The sequence below is a fragment of the Anomaloglossus baeobatrachus genome, chromosome 3 (assembly GCF_048569485.1).
Source record: "Anomaloglossus baeobatrachus isolate aAnoBae1 chromosome 3, aAnoBae1.hap1, whole genome shotgun sequence".
Classification (NCBI taxonomy): domain Eukaryota; kingdom Metazoa; phylum Chordata; class Amphibia; order Anura; family Aromobatidae; genus Anomaloglossus; species Anomaloglossus baeobatrachus.
Window position 1 is genome coordinate 149719065 of NC_134355.1, and position 13518 is coordinate 149732582.

General features: G+C 34.4%; 14 non-coding genes across 14 annotated transcripts; all 14 read right to left on the reverse strand.

Moving 5' to 3' along the window:
• Positions 1-94: 94 nt before the first annotated feature.
• On the reverse strand, positions 95-160 carry TRNAL-UAA (transfer RNA leucine (anticodon UAA)). The gene has a single exon. It is a non-coding gene; the product is annotated as a tRNA-Leu (tRNA).
• A 1683-nt stretch (positions 161-1843) lies between these two features.
• On the reverse strand, positions 1844-1926 carry TRNAL-UAA (transfer RNA leucine (anticodon UAA)). Its single transcript has one exon. It is a non-coding gene; the product is annotated as a tRNA-Leu (tRNA).
• An 811-nt stretch (positions 1927-2737) lies between these two features.
• TRNAL-UAA (transfer RNA leucine (anticodon UAA)) lies at positions 2738-2803 on the reverse strand. The gene has a single exon. It is a non-coding gene; the product is annotated as a tRNA-Leu (tRNA).
• Positions 2804-3612: 809 nt separating this feature from the next.
• TRNAL-UAA (transfer RNA leucine (anticodon UAA)) lies at positions 3613-3695 on the reverse strand. The gene has a single exon. It is a non-coding gene; the product is annotated as a tRNA-Leu (tRNA).
• An 811-nt stretch (positions 3696-4506) lies between these two features.
• Positions 4507-4589, reverse strand: TRNAL-UAA (transfer RNA leucine (anticodon UAA)). The gene has a single exon. It is a non-coding gene; the product is annotated as a tRNA-Leu (tRNA).
• Positions 4590-5400: 811 nt separating this feature from the next.
• On the reverse strand, positions 5401-5466 carry TRNAL-UAA (transfer RNA leucine (anticodon UAA)). Its single transcript has one exon. It is a non-coding gene; the product is annotated as a tRNA-Leu (tRNA).
• An 809-nt stretch (positions 5467-6275) lies between these two features.
• TRNAL-UAA (transfer RNA leucine (anticodon UAA)) lies at positions 6276-6358 on the reverse strand. The gene has a single exon. It is a non-coding gene; the product is annotated as a tRNA-Leu (tRNA).
• Positions 6359-8044: 1686 nt separating this feature from the next.
• TRNAL-UAA (transfer RNA leucine (anticodon UAA)) lies at positions 8045-8110 on the reverse strand. The gene has a single exon. It is a non-coding gene; the product is annotated as a tRNA-Leu (tRNA).
• An 809-nt stretch (positions 8111-8919) lies between these two features.
• Positions 8920-9002, reverse strand: TRNAL-UAA (transfer RNA leucine (anticodon UAA)). Its single transcript has one exon. It is a non-coding gene; the product is annotated as a tRNA-Leu (tRNA).
• Positions 9003-9814: 812 nt separating this feature from the next.
• TRNAL-UAA (transfer RNA leucine (anticodon UAA)) lies at positions 9815-9880 on the reverse strand. The gene has a single exon. It is a non-coding gene; the product is annotated as a tRNA-Leu (tRNA).
• Positions 9881-10689: 809 nt separating this feature from the next.
• On the reverse strand, positions 10690-10772 carry TRNAL-UAA (transfer RNA leucine (anticodon UAA)). The gene has a single exon. It is a non-coding gene; the product is annotated as a tRNA-Leu (tRNA).
• Positions 10773-11583: 811 nt separating this feature from the next.
• TRNAL-UAA (transfer RNA leucine (anticodon UAA)) lies at positions 11584-11649 on the reverse strand. Its single transcript has one exon. It is a non-coding gene; the product is annotated as a tRNA-Leu (tRNA).
• An 809-nt stretch (positions 11650-12458) lies between these two features.
• TRNAL-UAA (transfer RNA leucine (anticodon UAA)) lies at positions 12459-12541 on the reverse strand. The gene has a single exon. It is a non-coding gene; the product is annotated as a tRNA-Leu (tRNA).
• An 810-nt stretch (positions 12542-13351) lies between these two features.
• On the reverse strand, positions 13352-13417 carry TRNAL-UAA (transfer RNA leucine (anticodon UAA)). The gene has a single exon. It is a non-coding gene; the product is annotated as a tRNA-Leu (tRNA).
• Positions 13418-13518: the final 101 nt, after the last annotated feature.

A 13518-nucleotide genomic window follows, 5' to 3' on the forward strand; every position in this document is an offset into this window, starting at 1 on the left:
GTATACAACTGTGCTACCAGGCAACAATATCTTCCTGCTGTTCAGACCTATGTATATTTTGAGATGCCTTGAAGATTTTCAAGAGTAAAACTCATACCAGGAGTGAGGTTCGAACCATTGGATCTTAAGTCCAACGCCTTAACCACTCGGCCATCCTGGTGGTTGTGTGTTTGCTTTTTGATTGTAACTGGTGCTGATGATTGATAAAAATAGTGCAATCATTAAATTTGCACTAACAGAGCTTTATTTTATAAGGTGACTTATCAAGAGCTGTAGACCGGCCACCAATGTAGACCATACTCTTCACTGGAAATTTCATACTCCAACTTTAACTTTCCTCTGTATATTGGCTTTCATTTTAGCTCTATGTTTAGAAAGATGACCAAAACTGATCATTGGAATAAAATGTTACCTGGATTTATCAACAACGCTAAGTTAAAAAAATCGAGTTTCCTAATACAAATTAATCTTTCTACATAATGTCAATGACAAGTTCGTCACTTCACTATACTCCATGTTTTCCTAAGCAGATTTAACATTTCATCACTACCTATGCACCCTGTCATTTTCCTTTTTTGATCTAACCTTTCTAGAAGACCATATTTTATACAAATTTCTTTTATCATACTTCTGATTCGCTCATATTATTTTGACATCACGTGCTTTAAAACGTCTTTTGGAGCTACAGTATGATTGTTTACCTCAATAAATCAACTACTTCTTTTTCCCAAAAGATTCCACACTTGTTTTTTTTATGTCTTTTCTTTGGTTGAAACTTGAAACTTCCTCTAGTGATCATCATACGTCGTACTAGAGCTTCAGTTTATTATAAAACCTCCACTCAATTAATTGCAATATTCATGGTTATTACAGGTATACAACTGTGCTACCGGGCAACAATATATTCCTGCTGTTCAGACCTATGTATATTTTGAGATGCCTTGAAGATTTTCAAGAGTAAAACTCATACCAGGAGTGAGGTTCGAACCATTGGATCTTAAGTCCAACGCCTTAACCACAAGGCCATCCTGGTGGTTGTGTGTTTGCTTTTTGATTGTAACTGGTGCTGATGATTGATAAAAATAGTGCAATCATTAAATTTGCACTAACAGAGCTTTATTTTATAAGGTGACTTATCAAGAGCTGTAGACCGGCCACCAATGTAGACCATACTCTTCACTGGAAATTTCATACTCCAACTTTAACTTTCCTCTGTATATTGGCTTTCATTTTTGCTCTATGTTTAGAAAGATGACCAAAACTGATCATTGGAATAAAATGTTACCTGGATTTATCAACAACGCTAAGTTAAAAAAATCGAGTTTCCTAATACAAATTAATCTTTCTACATAATGTCAATGACAAGTTCGTCACTTCACTATACTCCATGTTTTCCTAAGCAGATTTAACATTTCATCACTACCTATGCACCCTGTCATTTTCCTTTTTTGATCTAACCTTTCTAGAAGACCATATTTTATACAAATTTCTTTTATCATACTTCTGATTCGCTCATATTATTTTGACATCACGTGCTTTAAAACGTCTTTTGGAGCTACAGTATGATTGTTTACCTCAATAAATCAACTACTTCTTTTTCCCAAAAGATTCCACATTTATTTTTTTTAGATGTCTTTTCTTTGGTTGAAACTTATAACTTCCTCTAGTGATCATCATACGTTGTACTAGAGCTTCAGTTTATTATAAAACCTCCACTCAATTAATTGCAATATTCATGGTTATTACAGGTATACAACTGTGCTACTGGGCAACAATATCTTTCCTGCTGTTCAGACCTATGAATATTTTGAGATGCCTTGAAGATTTTCAAGAGTAAAACTCATACCAGGAGTGGGGTTCGAACCCACGCGGATACATATCCATTGGATCTTAAGTCCAACGCCTTAACCACTCGGCCATCCTGGTGGTTGTGTGTCAGCTTTTAGATTGTAACTGGAGCTGATGATTGATAAAAATAATGCAATCATTAAATTTGCACTAACAGATAGCTTTATTTTATAAGGTGACTTATCAAGAGCTGTAGACCGGCCACCAATGTAGACCATACTCTTCACTGGAAATTTCATACTCCAACTTTAACTTTCCTCTGTATATTGGCTTTCATTTTTGCTCTATGTTTAGAAAGATGACCAAAACTGATCATTGGAATAAAATGTTACCTGGATTTATCAACAACGCTAAGTTAAAAAAATCGAGTTTCCTAATACAAATTAATCTTTCTACATAATGTCAATGACAAGTTCGTCACTTCACTATACTCCATGTTTTCCTAAGCAGATTTAACATTTCATCACTACCTAAGCACCCTGTCATTTTCCTTTTTTGATCTAACCTTTCTAGAAGACCATATTTTATACAAATTTCTTTTATCATACTTCTGATTCGCTCATATTATTTTGACATCACGTGCTTTAAAACGTCTTTTGGAGCTACAGTATGATTGTTTACCTCAATAAATCAACTACTTCTTTTTCCCAAAAGATTCCACATTTGTTTTTTTTAGATGTCTTTTCTTTGGTTGAAACTTATAACTTCCTCTAGTGATCATCATACGTTGTACTAGAGCTTCAGTTTATTATAAACCTCCACTCAATTAATTGCAATATTCATGGTTATTACAGGTATACAACTGTGCTACTGGGCAACAATATCTTTCCTGCTGTTCAGACCTATGAATATTTTGAGATGCCTTGAAGATTTTCAAGAGTAAAACTCATACCAGGAGTGGGGTTCGAACCATTGGATCTTAAGTCCAACGCCTTAACCACTCGGCCATCCTGGTGGTTGTGTGTTTGATTTTAGATTGTAACTGGTGTTGATGATTGATAAAAATAGTGCAATCATTAAATTTGCACTAACAGAGCTTTATTTTATAAGGTGACTTATCAAGAGCTGTAGACCGGCCACCAATGTAGACCATACTCTTCACTGGAAATTTCATACTCCAACTTTAACTTTCCTCTGAATATTGGCTTTCATTTTTGCTCTATGTTTAAAAAGATGACCAAAACTGATCATTGGAATAAAATGTTACCTGGATTTATCAACAACGCTAAGTTAAAAAAATCGAGTTTCCTAATACAAATTAATCTATCCACATAATATCAATGACAAGTTCGTCACTTCACTATACTCCATGTTTTCCTAAGCAGATTTAACATTTCATCACTACCTATGCACCCTGTCATTTTCCTTTTTTGATCTAACCTTTCTAGAAGACCATATTTTATACAAATTTCTTTTATCATACTTCTGATTCGCTCATAATATTTTGACATCATGGGCTTTAAAACTTCTTTTGGAGCTACAGTATGATTGTTTACCTCTATAAATCAACTACATCTTTTTCCCAAAAGATTCCACATTTGTTTTTTTTAGATGTCTTTTCTTTGGTTGAAACTTGAAACTTCCTCTATTGATCATCATACGTCGTACTAGAGCTTCAGTTTATTATAAAACCTCCACTCAATTAATTGCAATATTCATGGTTATTACAGGTATACAACTGTGCTACCGGGCAACAATATCTTCCTGCTGTTCAGACCTATGTATATTTTGAGATGCCTTGAAGATTTTCAACAGTAAAACTCATACCAGGAGTGGGGTTCGAACCCACGCGGATACATATCCATTGGATCTTAAGTCCAACGCCTTAACCACTCGGCCATCCTGGTGGTTGTGTGTCAGCTTTTAGATTGTAACTGGAGCTGATGATTGATAAAAATAGTGCAATCATTAAATTTGCACTAACAGATAGCTTTATTTTATAAGGTGACTTATCAAGAGCTGTAGACCGGCCACCAATGTAGACCATACTCTTCACTGGAAATTTCATACTCCAACTTTAACTTTCCTCTGAATATTGGTTTTCATTTTTGCTCTATGTTTAGAAAGATGACCAAAACTGATCATTGGAATAAAATGTTACCTGGATTTATCAACAACGCTAAGTTAAAAAAATCGAGTTTCCTAATACAAATTAATCTTTCCACATAATATCAATGACAAGTTCGTCACTTCACTATACTCCATGTTTTCCTAAGCAGATTTAACATTTCATCACTACCTATGCACCCTGTACTTTTCCTTTTTTGATCTAACCTTTCTGGAAGACCATATTTTATACAAATTTCTTTTATCATACTTCTGATTCGCTCATAATATTTTGACATCATGTGCTTTAAAACTTCTTTTGGAGCTACAGTATGATTGTTTACCTCTATAAATCAACTACATCTTTTTCCCAAAAGATTCCACATTTGTTTTTTTTAGATGTCTTTTCTTTGGTTGAAACTTGAAACTTCCTCTATTGATCATCATACGTCGTACTAGAGCTTCAGTTTATTATAAAACCTCCACTCAATTAATTGCAATATTCATGGTTATTACAGGTATACAACTGTGCTACCGGGCAACAATATCTTCCTGCTGTTCAGACCTATGTATATTTTGAGATGCCTTGAAGATTTTCAAGAGTAAAACTCATACCAGGAGTGGGGTTCGAACCCACGCGGATACATATCCATTGGATCTTAAGTCCAACGCCTTAACCACTCGGCCATCCTGGTGGTTGTGTGTCAGCTTTTAGATTGTAACTGGAGCTGATGATTGATAAAAATAGTGCAATCATTAAATTTGCACTAACAGATAGCTTTATTTTATAAGGTGACTTATCAAGAGCTGTAGACCGGCCACCAATGTAGACCATACTCTTCACTGGAAATTTCATACTCCAACTTTAACTTTCCTCTGTATATTGGCTTTCATTTTTGCTCTATGTTTAGAAAGATGACCAAAACTGATCATTGGAATAAAATGTTACCTGGATTTATCAACAACGCTAAGTTAAAAAAATCGAGTTTCCTAATACAAATTAATCTTTCTACATAATGTCAATGACAAGTTCGTCACTTCACTATACTCCATGTTTTCCTAAGCAGATTTAACATTTCATCACTACCTAAGCACCCTGTCATTTTCCTTTTTTGATCTAACCTTTCTAGAAGACCATATTTTATACAAATTTCTTTTATCATACTTCTGATTCGCTCATATTATTTTGACATCACGTGCTTTAAAACGTCTTTTGGAGCTACAGTATGATTGTTTACCTCAATAAATCAACTACTTCTTTTTCCCAAAAGATTCCACATTTGTTTTTTTTAGATGTCTTTTCTTTGGTTGAAACTTATAACTTCCTCTAGTGATCATCATACGTTGTACTAGAGCTTCAGTTTATTATAAACCTCCACTCAATTAATTGCAATATTCATGGTTATTACAGGTATACAACTGTGCTACTGGGCAACAATATCTTTCCTGCTGTTCAGACCTATGAATATTTTGAGATGCCTTGAAGATTTTCAAGAGTAAAACTCATACCAGGAGTGGGGTTCGAACCATTGGATCTTAAGTCCAACGCCTTAACCACTCGGCCATCCTGGTGGTTGTGTGTTTGATTTTAGATTGTAACTGGTGCTGATGATTGATAAAAATAGTGCAATCATTAAATTTGCACTAACAGAGCTTTATTTTATAAGGTGACTTATCAAGAGCTGTAGACCGGCCACCAATGTAGACCATACTCTTCACTGGAAATTTCATACTCCAACTTTAACTTTCCTCTGAATATTGGCTTTCATTTTTGCTCTATGTTTAAAAAGATGACCAAAACTGATCATTGGAATAAAATGTTACCTGGATTTATCAACAACGCTAAGTTAAAAAAATCGAGTTTCCTAATACAAATTAATCTTTCCACATAATATCAATGACAAGTTCGTCACTTCACTATACTCCATGTTTTCCTAAGCAGATTTAACATTTCATCACTACCTATGCACCCTGTACTTTTCCTTTTTTGATCTAACCTTTCTGGAAGACCATATTTTATACAAATTTCTTTTATCATACTTCTGATTCGCTCATAATATTTTGACATCATGTGCTTTAAAACTTCTTTTGGAGCTACAGTATGATTGTTTACCTCTATAAATCAACTACATCTTTTTCCCAAAAGATTCCACATTTGTTTTTTTTAGATGTCTTTTCTTTGGTTGAAACTTGAAACTTCCTCTATTGATCATCATACGTCGTACTAGAGCTTCAGTTTATTATAAAACCTCCACTCAATTAATTGCAATATTCATGGTTATTACAGGTATACAACTGTGCTACCGGGCAACAATATCTTCCTGCTGTTCAGACCTATGTATATTTTGAGATGCCTTGAAGATTTTCAAGAGTAAAACTCATACCAGGAGTGGGGTTCGAACCCACGCGGATACATATCCATTGGATCTTAAGTCCAACGCCTTAACCACTCGGCCATCCTGGTGGTTGTGTGTCAGCTTTTAGATTGTAACTGGAGCTGATGATTGATAAAAATAGTGCAATCATTAAATTTGCACTAACAGATAGCTTTATTTTATAAGGTGACTTATCAAGAGCTGTAGACCGGCCACCAATGTAGACCCTACTCTTCACTGGAAATTTCATACTCCAACTTTAACTTTCCTCTGTATATTGGCTTTCATTTTTGCTCTATGTTTAGAAAGATGACCAAAACTGATCATTGGAATAAAATGTTACCTGGATTTATCAACAACGCTAAGTTAAAAAAATCGAGTTTCCTAATACAAATTAATCTTTCTACATAATGTCAATGACAAGTTCGTCACTTCACTATACTCCATGTTTTCCTAAGCAGATTTAACATTTCATCACTACTTATGCACCCTGTCATTTTCCTTTTTTGATCTAACCTTTCTAGAAGACCATATTTTATACAAATTTCTTTTATCATACTTCTGATTCGCTCATATTATTTTGACATCACGTGCTTTAAAACGTCTTTTGGAGCTACAGTATGATTGTTTACCTCAATAAATCAACTACTTCTTTTTCCCAAAAGATTCCACATTTGGTTTTTTTTATGTCTTTTCTTTGGTTGAAAGTTGAAACTTCCTCTAGTGATCATCATACGTTGTACTAGAGCTTCAGTTTATTATAAAACCTCCACTCAATTAATTGCAATATTCATGGTCATTACAGGTATACAACTGTGCTACCGGGCAACAATATCTTCCTGCTGTTCAGACCTATGTATATTTTGAGATGCCTTGAAGATTTTCAAGAGTAAAACTCATACCAGGAGTGAGGTTCGAACCATTGGATCTTAAGTCCAACACCTTAACCACTCGGCCATCCTGGTGGTTGTGTGTTTGCTTTTTGATTGTAACTGGTGCTGATGATTGATAAAAATAGTGCAATCATTAAATTTGCACTAACAGAGCTTTATTTTATAAGGTGACTTATCAAGAGCTGTAGACCGGCCACCAATGTAGACCATACTCTTCACTGGAAATTTCATACTCCAACTTTAACTTTCCTCTGTATATTGGCTTTCATTTTTGCTCTATGTTTAGAAAGATGACCAAAACTGATCATTGGAATAAAATGTTACCTGGATTTATCAACAACGCTAAGTTAAAAAAATCGAGTTTCCTAATACAAATTAATCTTTCTACATAATGTCAATGACAAGTTCGTCACTTCACTATACTCCATGTTTTCCTAAGCAGATTTAACATTTCATCACTACCTATGCACCCTGTCATTTTCCTTTTTTGATCTAACCTTTCTAGAAGACCATATTTTATACAAATTTCTTTTATCATACTTCTGATTCGCTCATATTATTTTGACATCACGTGCTTTAAAACGTCTTTTGGAGCTACAGTATGATTGTTTACCTCAATAAATCAACTACTTCTTTTTCCCAAAAGATTCCACATTTGTTTTTTTTAGATGTCTTTTCTTTGGTTGAAACTTATAACTTCCTCTAGTGATCATCATACGTTGTACTAGAGCTTCAGTTTATTATAAAACCTCCACTCAATTAATTGCAATATTCATGGTTATTACAGGTATACAACTGTGCTACCGGGCAACAATATCTTTCCTGCTGTTCAGACCTATGAATATTTTGAGATGCCTTGAAGATTTTCAAGAGTAAAACTCATACCAGGAGTGGGGTTCGAACCATTGGATCTTAAGTCCAACGCCTTAACCACTCGGCCATCCTGGTGGTTGTGTGTCAGCTTTTAGATTGTAACTGGAGCTGATGATTGATAAAAATAGTGCAATCATTAAATTTGCACTAACAGATAGCTTTATTTTATAAGGTGACTTATCAAGAGCTGTAGACCGGCCACCAATGTAGACCATACTCTTCACTGTAAATTTCATACTTCAACTTTAACTTTCCTCTGTATATTGGCTTTCATTTTTGCTTTATGTTTAGAAAGATGACCAAAACTGATCATTGGAATAAAATGTTACCTGGATTTATCAACAACGCTAAGTTAAAAAAATCGAGTTTCCTAATACAAATTAATCTTTCTACATAATGTCAATGACAAGTTCGTCACTTCACTATACTCCATGTTTTCCTAAGCAGATTTAACATTTCATCACTACCTATGCACCCTGTCATTTTCCTTTTTTGATCTAACCTTTCTAGAAGACCATATTTTATACAAATTTCTTTTATCATACTTCTGATTCGCTCATATTATTTTGACATCACGTGCTTTAAAACGTCTTTTGGAGCTACAGTATGATTGTTTACCTCAATAAATCAACTACTTCTTTTTCCCAAAAGATTCCACATTTGTTTTTTTTATGTCTTTTCTTTGGTTGAAACTTGAAACTTCCTCTAGTGATCATCATACGTCGTACTAGAGCTTCAGTTTATTATAAAACCTCCACTCAATTAATTGCAATATTCATGGTTATTACAGGTATACAACTGTGCTACCGGGCAACAATATCTTCCTGCTGTTCAGACCTATGTATATTTTGAGATGCCTTGAAGATTTTCAAGAGTAAAACTCATACCAGGAGTGGGGTTCGAACCCACGCGGATACATATCCATTGGATCTTAAGTCCAACGCCTTAACCACTCGGCAATCCTGGTGGTTGTGTGTCAGCTTTTAGATTGTAACTGGAGCTGATGATTGATAAAAATAGTGCAATCATTAAATTTGCACTAACAGATAGCTTTATTTTATAAGGTGACTTATCAAGAGCTGTAGACCGGCCACCAATGTAGACCATACTCTTCACTGGAAATTTCATACTCCAACTTTAACTTTCCTCTGTATATTGGCTTTCATTTTTGCTCTATGTTTAGAAAGATGACCAAAACTGATCATTGGAATAAAATGTTACCTGGATTTATCAACAACGCTAAGTTAAAAAAATCGAGTTTCCTAATACAAATTAATCTTTCTACATAATGTCAATGACAAGTTCGTCACTTCACTATACTCCGTGTTTTCCTAAGCAGATTTAACATTTCATCACTACCTATGCACCCTGTCATTTTCCTTTTTTGATCTAACCTTTCTAGAAGACCATATTTTATACAAATTTCTTTTATCATACTTCTGATTCGCTCATATTATTTTGACATCACGTGCTTTAAAACGTCTTTTGGAGCTACAGTATGATTGTTTACCTCAATAAATCAACTACTTCTTTTTCCCAAAAGATTCCACATTTGTTTTTTTTAGATGTCTTTTCTTTGGTTGAAACTTATAACTTCCTCTAGTGATCATCATACGTTGTACTAGAGCTTCAGTTTATTATAAAACCTCCACTCAATTAATTGCAATATTCATGGTTATTACAGGTATACAACTGTGCTACCGGGCAACAATATCTTTCCTGCTGTTCAGACCTATGAATATTTTGAGATGCCTTGAAGATTTTCAAGAGTAAAACTCATACCAGGAGTGGGGTTCGAACCATTGGATCTTAAGTCCAACGCCTTAACCACTCGGCCATCCTGGTGGTTGTGTGTCAGCTTTTAGATTGTAACTGGAGCTGATGATTGATAAAAATAGTGCAATCATTAAATTTGCACTAACAGATAGCTTTATTTTATAAGGTGACTTATCAAGAGCTGTAGACCGGCCACCAATGTAGACCATACTCTTCACTGTAAATTTCATACTTCAACTTTAACTTTCCTCTGTATATTGGCTTTCATTTTTGCTTTATGTTTAGAAAGATGACCAAAACTGATCATTGGAATAAAATGTTACCTGGATTTATCAACAACGCTAAGTTAAAAAAATCGAGTTTCCTAATACAAATTAATCTTTCTACATAATGTCAATGACAAGTTCGTCACTTCACTATACTCCATGTTTTCCTAAGCAGATTTAACATTTCATCACTACCTATGCACCCTGTCATTTTCCTTTTTTGATCTAACCTTTCTAGAAGACCATATTTTATACAAATTTCTTTTATCATACTTCTGATTCGCTCATATTATTTTGACATCACGTGCTTTAAAACGTCTTTTGGAGCTACAGTATGATTGTTTACCTCAATAAATCAACTACTTCTTTTTCCCAAAAGATTCCACATTTGTTTTTTTTATGTCTTTTCTTTGGTTGAAACTTGAAACTTCCTCTAGTGATCATCATACGTCGTACTAGAGCTTCAGTTTATTATAAAACCTCCACTCAATTAATTGCAATATTCATGGTTATTACAGGTATACAACTGTGCTACCGGGCAACAATATCTTCCTGCTGTTCAGACCTATGTATATTTTGAGATGCCTTGAAGATTTTCAAGAGTAAAACTCATACCAGGAGTGGGGTTCGAACCCACGCGGATACATATCCATTGGATCTTAAGTCCAACGCCTTAACCACTCGGCAATCCTGGTGGTTGTGTGTCAGCTTTTAGATTGTAACTGGAGCTGATGATTGATAAAAATAGTGCAATCATTAAATTTGCACTAACAGATAGCTTTATTTTATAAGGTGACTTATCAAGAGCTGTAGACCGGCCACCAATGTAGACCATACTCTTCACTGGAAATTTCATACTCCAACTTTAACTTTCCTCTGTATATTGGCTTTCATTTTTGCTCTATGTTTAGAAAGATGACCAAAACTGATCATTGGAATAAAATGTTACCTGGATTTATCAACAACGCTAAGTTAAAAAAATCGAGTTTCCTAATACAAATTAATCTTTCTACATAATGTCAATGACAAGTTCGTCACTTCACTATACTCCGTGTTTTCCTAAGCAGATTTAACATTTCATCACTACCTATGCACCCTGTCATTTTCCTTTTTTGATCTAACCTTTCTAGAAGACCATATTTTATACAAATTTCTTTTATCATACTTCTGATTCGCTCATATTATTTTGACATCACGTGCTTTAAAACGTCTTTTGGAGCTACAGTATGATTGTTTACCTCAATAAATCAACTACTTCTTTTTCCCAAAAGATTCCACATTTGTTTTTTTTAGATGTCTTTTCTTTGGTTGAAACTTATAACTTCCTCTAGTGATCATCATACGTTGTACTAGAGCTTCAGTTTATTATAAACCTCCACTCAATTAATTGCAATATTCATGGTTATTACAGGTATACAACTGTGCTACCGGGCAACAATATCTTTCCTGCTGTTCAGACCTATGAATATTTTGAGATGCCTTGAAGATTTTCAAGAGTAAAACTCATACCAGGAGTGGGGTTCGAACCACTGGATCTTAAGTCCAACGCCTTAACCACTCGGCCATCCTGGTGGTTGTGTGTTTGATTTTAGATTGTAACTGGTGCTGATGATTGATAAAAATAGTGCAATCATTAAATTTGCACTAACAGAGCTTTATTTTATAAGGTGACTTATCAAGAGCTGTAGACCGGCCACCAATGTAGACCATACTCTTCACTGGAAATTTCATACTCCAACTTTAACTTTCCTCTGAATATTGGCTTTCATTTTTGCTCTATGTTTAAAAAGATGACCAAAACTGATCATTGGAATAAAATGTTACCTGGATTTATCAACAACGCTAAGTTAAAAAAATCGAGTTTCCTAATACAAATTAATCTTTCCACATAATATCAATGACAAGTTCGTCACTTCACTATACTCCATGTTTTCCTAAGCAGATTTAACATTTCATCACTACCTATGCACCCTGTACTTTTCCTTTTTTGATCTAACCTTTCTGGAAGACCATATTTTATACAAATTTCTTTTATCATACTTCTGATTCGCTCATAATATTTTGACATCATGTGCTTTAAAACTTCTTTTGGAGCTACAGTATGATTGTTTACCTCTATAAATCAACTACATCTTTTTCCCAAAAGATTCCACATTTGTTTTTTTTAGATGTCTTTTCTTTGGTTGAAACTTGAAACTTCCTCTATTGATCATCATACGTCGTACTAGAGCTTCAGTTTATTATAAAACCTCCACTCAATTAATTGCAATATTCATGGTTATTACAGGTATACAACTGTGCTACCGGGCAACAATATCTTCCTGCTGTTCAGACCTATGTATATTTTGAGATGCCTTGAAGATTTTCAAGAGTAAAACTCATACCAGGAGTGGGGTTCGAACCCACGCGGATACATATCCATTGGATCTTAAGTCCAACGCCTTAACCACTCGGCCATCCTGGTGGTTGTGTGTCAGCTTTTAGATTGTAACTGGAGCTGATGATTGATAAAAATAGTGCAATCATTAAATTTGCACTAACAGATAGCTTTATTTTATAAGGTGACTTATCAAGAGCTGTAGACCGGCCACCAATGTAGACCCTACTCTTCACTGGAAATTTCATACTCCAACTTTAACTTTCCTCTGTATATTGGCTTTCATTTTTGCTCTATGTTTAGAAAGATGACCAAAACTGATCATTGGAATAAAATGTTACCTGGATTTATCAACAACGCTAAGTTAAAAAAATCGAGTTTCCTAATACAAATTAATCTTTCTACATAATGTCAATGACAAGTTCGTCACTTCACTATACTCCATGTTTTCCTAAGCAGATTTAACATTTCATCACTACTTATGCACCCTGTCATTTTCCTTTTTTGATCTAACCTTTCTAGAAGACCATATTTTATACAAATTTCTTTTATCATACTTCTGATTCGCTCATATTATTTTGACATCACGTGCTTTAAAACGTCTTTTGGAGCTACAGTATGATTGTTTACCTCAATAAATCAACTACTTCTTTTTCCCAAAAGATTCCACATTTGGTTTTTTTTATGTCTTTTCTTTGGTTGAAAGTTGAAACTTCCTCTAGTGATCATCATACGTTGTACTAGAGCTTCAGTTTATTATAAAACCTCCACTCAATTAATTGCAATATTCATGGTTATTACAGGTATACAACTGTGCTACCGGGCAACAATATCTTCCTGCTGTTCAGACCTATGTATATTTTGAGATGCCTTGAAGATTTTCAAGAGTAAAACTCATACCAGGAGTGAGGTTCGAACCATTGGATCTTAAGTCCAACGCCTTAACCACTCGGCCATCCTGGTGGTTGTGTGTTTGCTTTTTGTTTGTAACTGGTGCTGATGATTGATAAAAATAGTGCAATCATTAAATTTGCACTAACAGAGCTTTATTTTATAAGGTGACT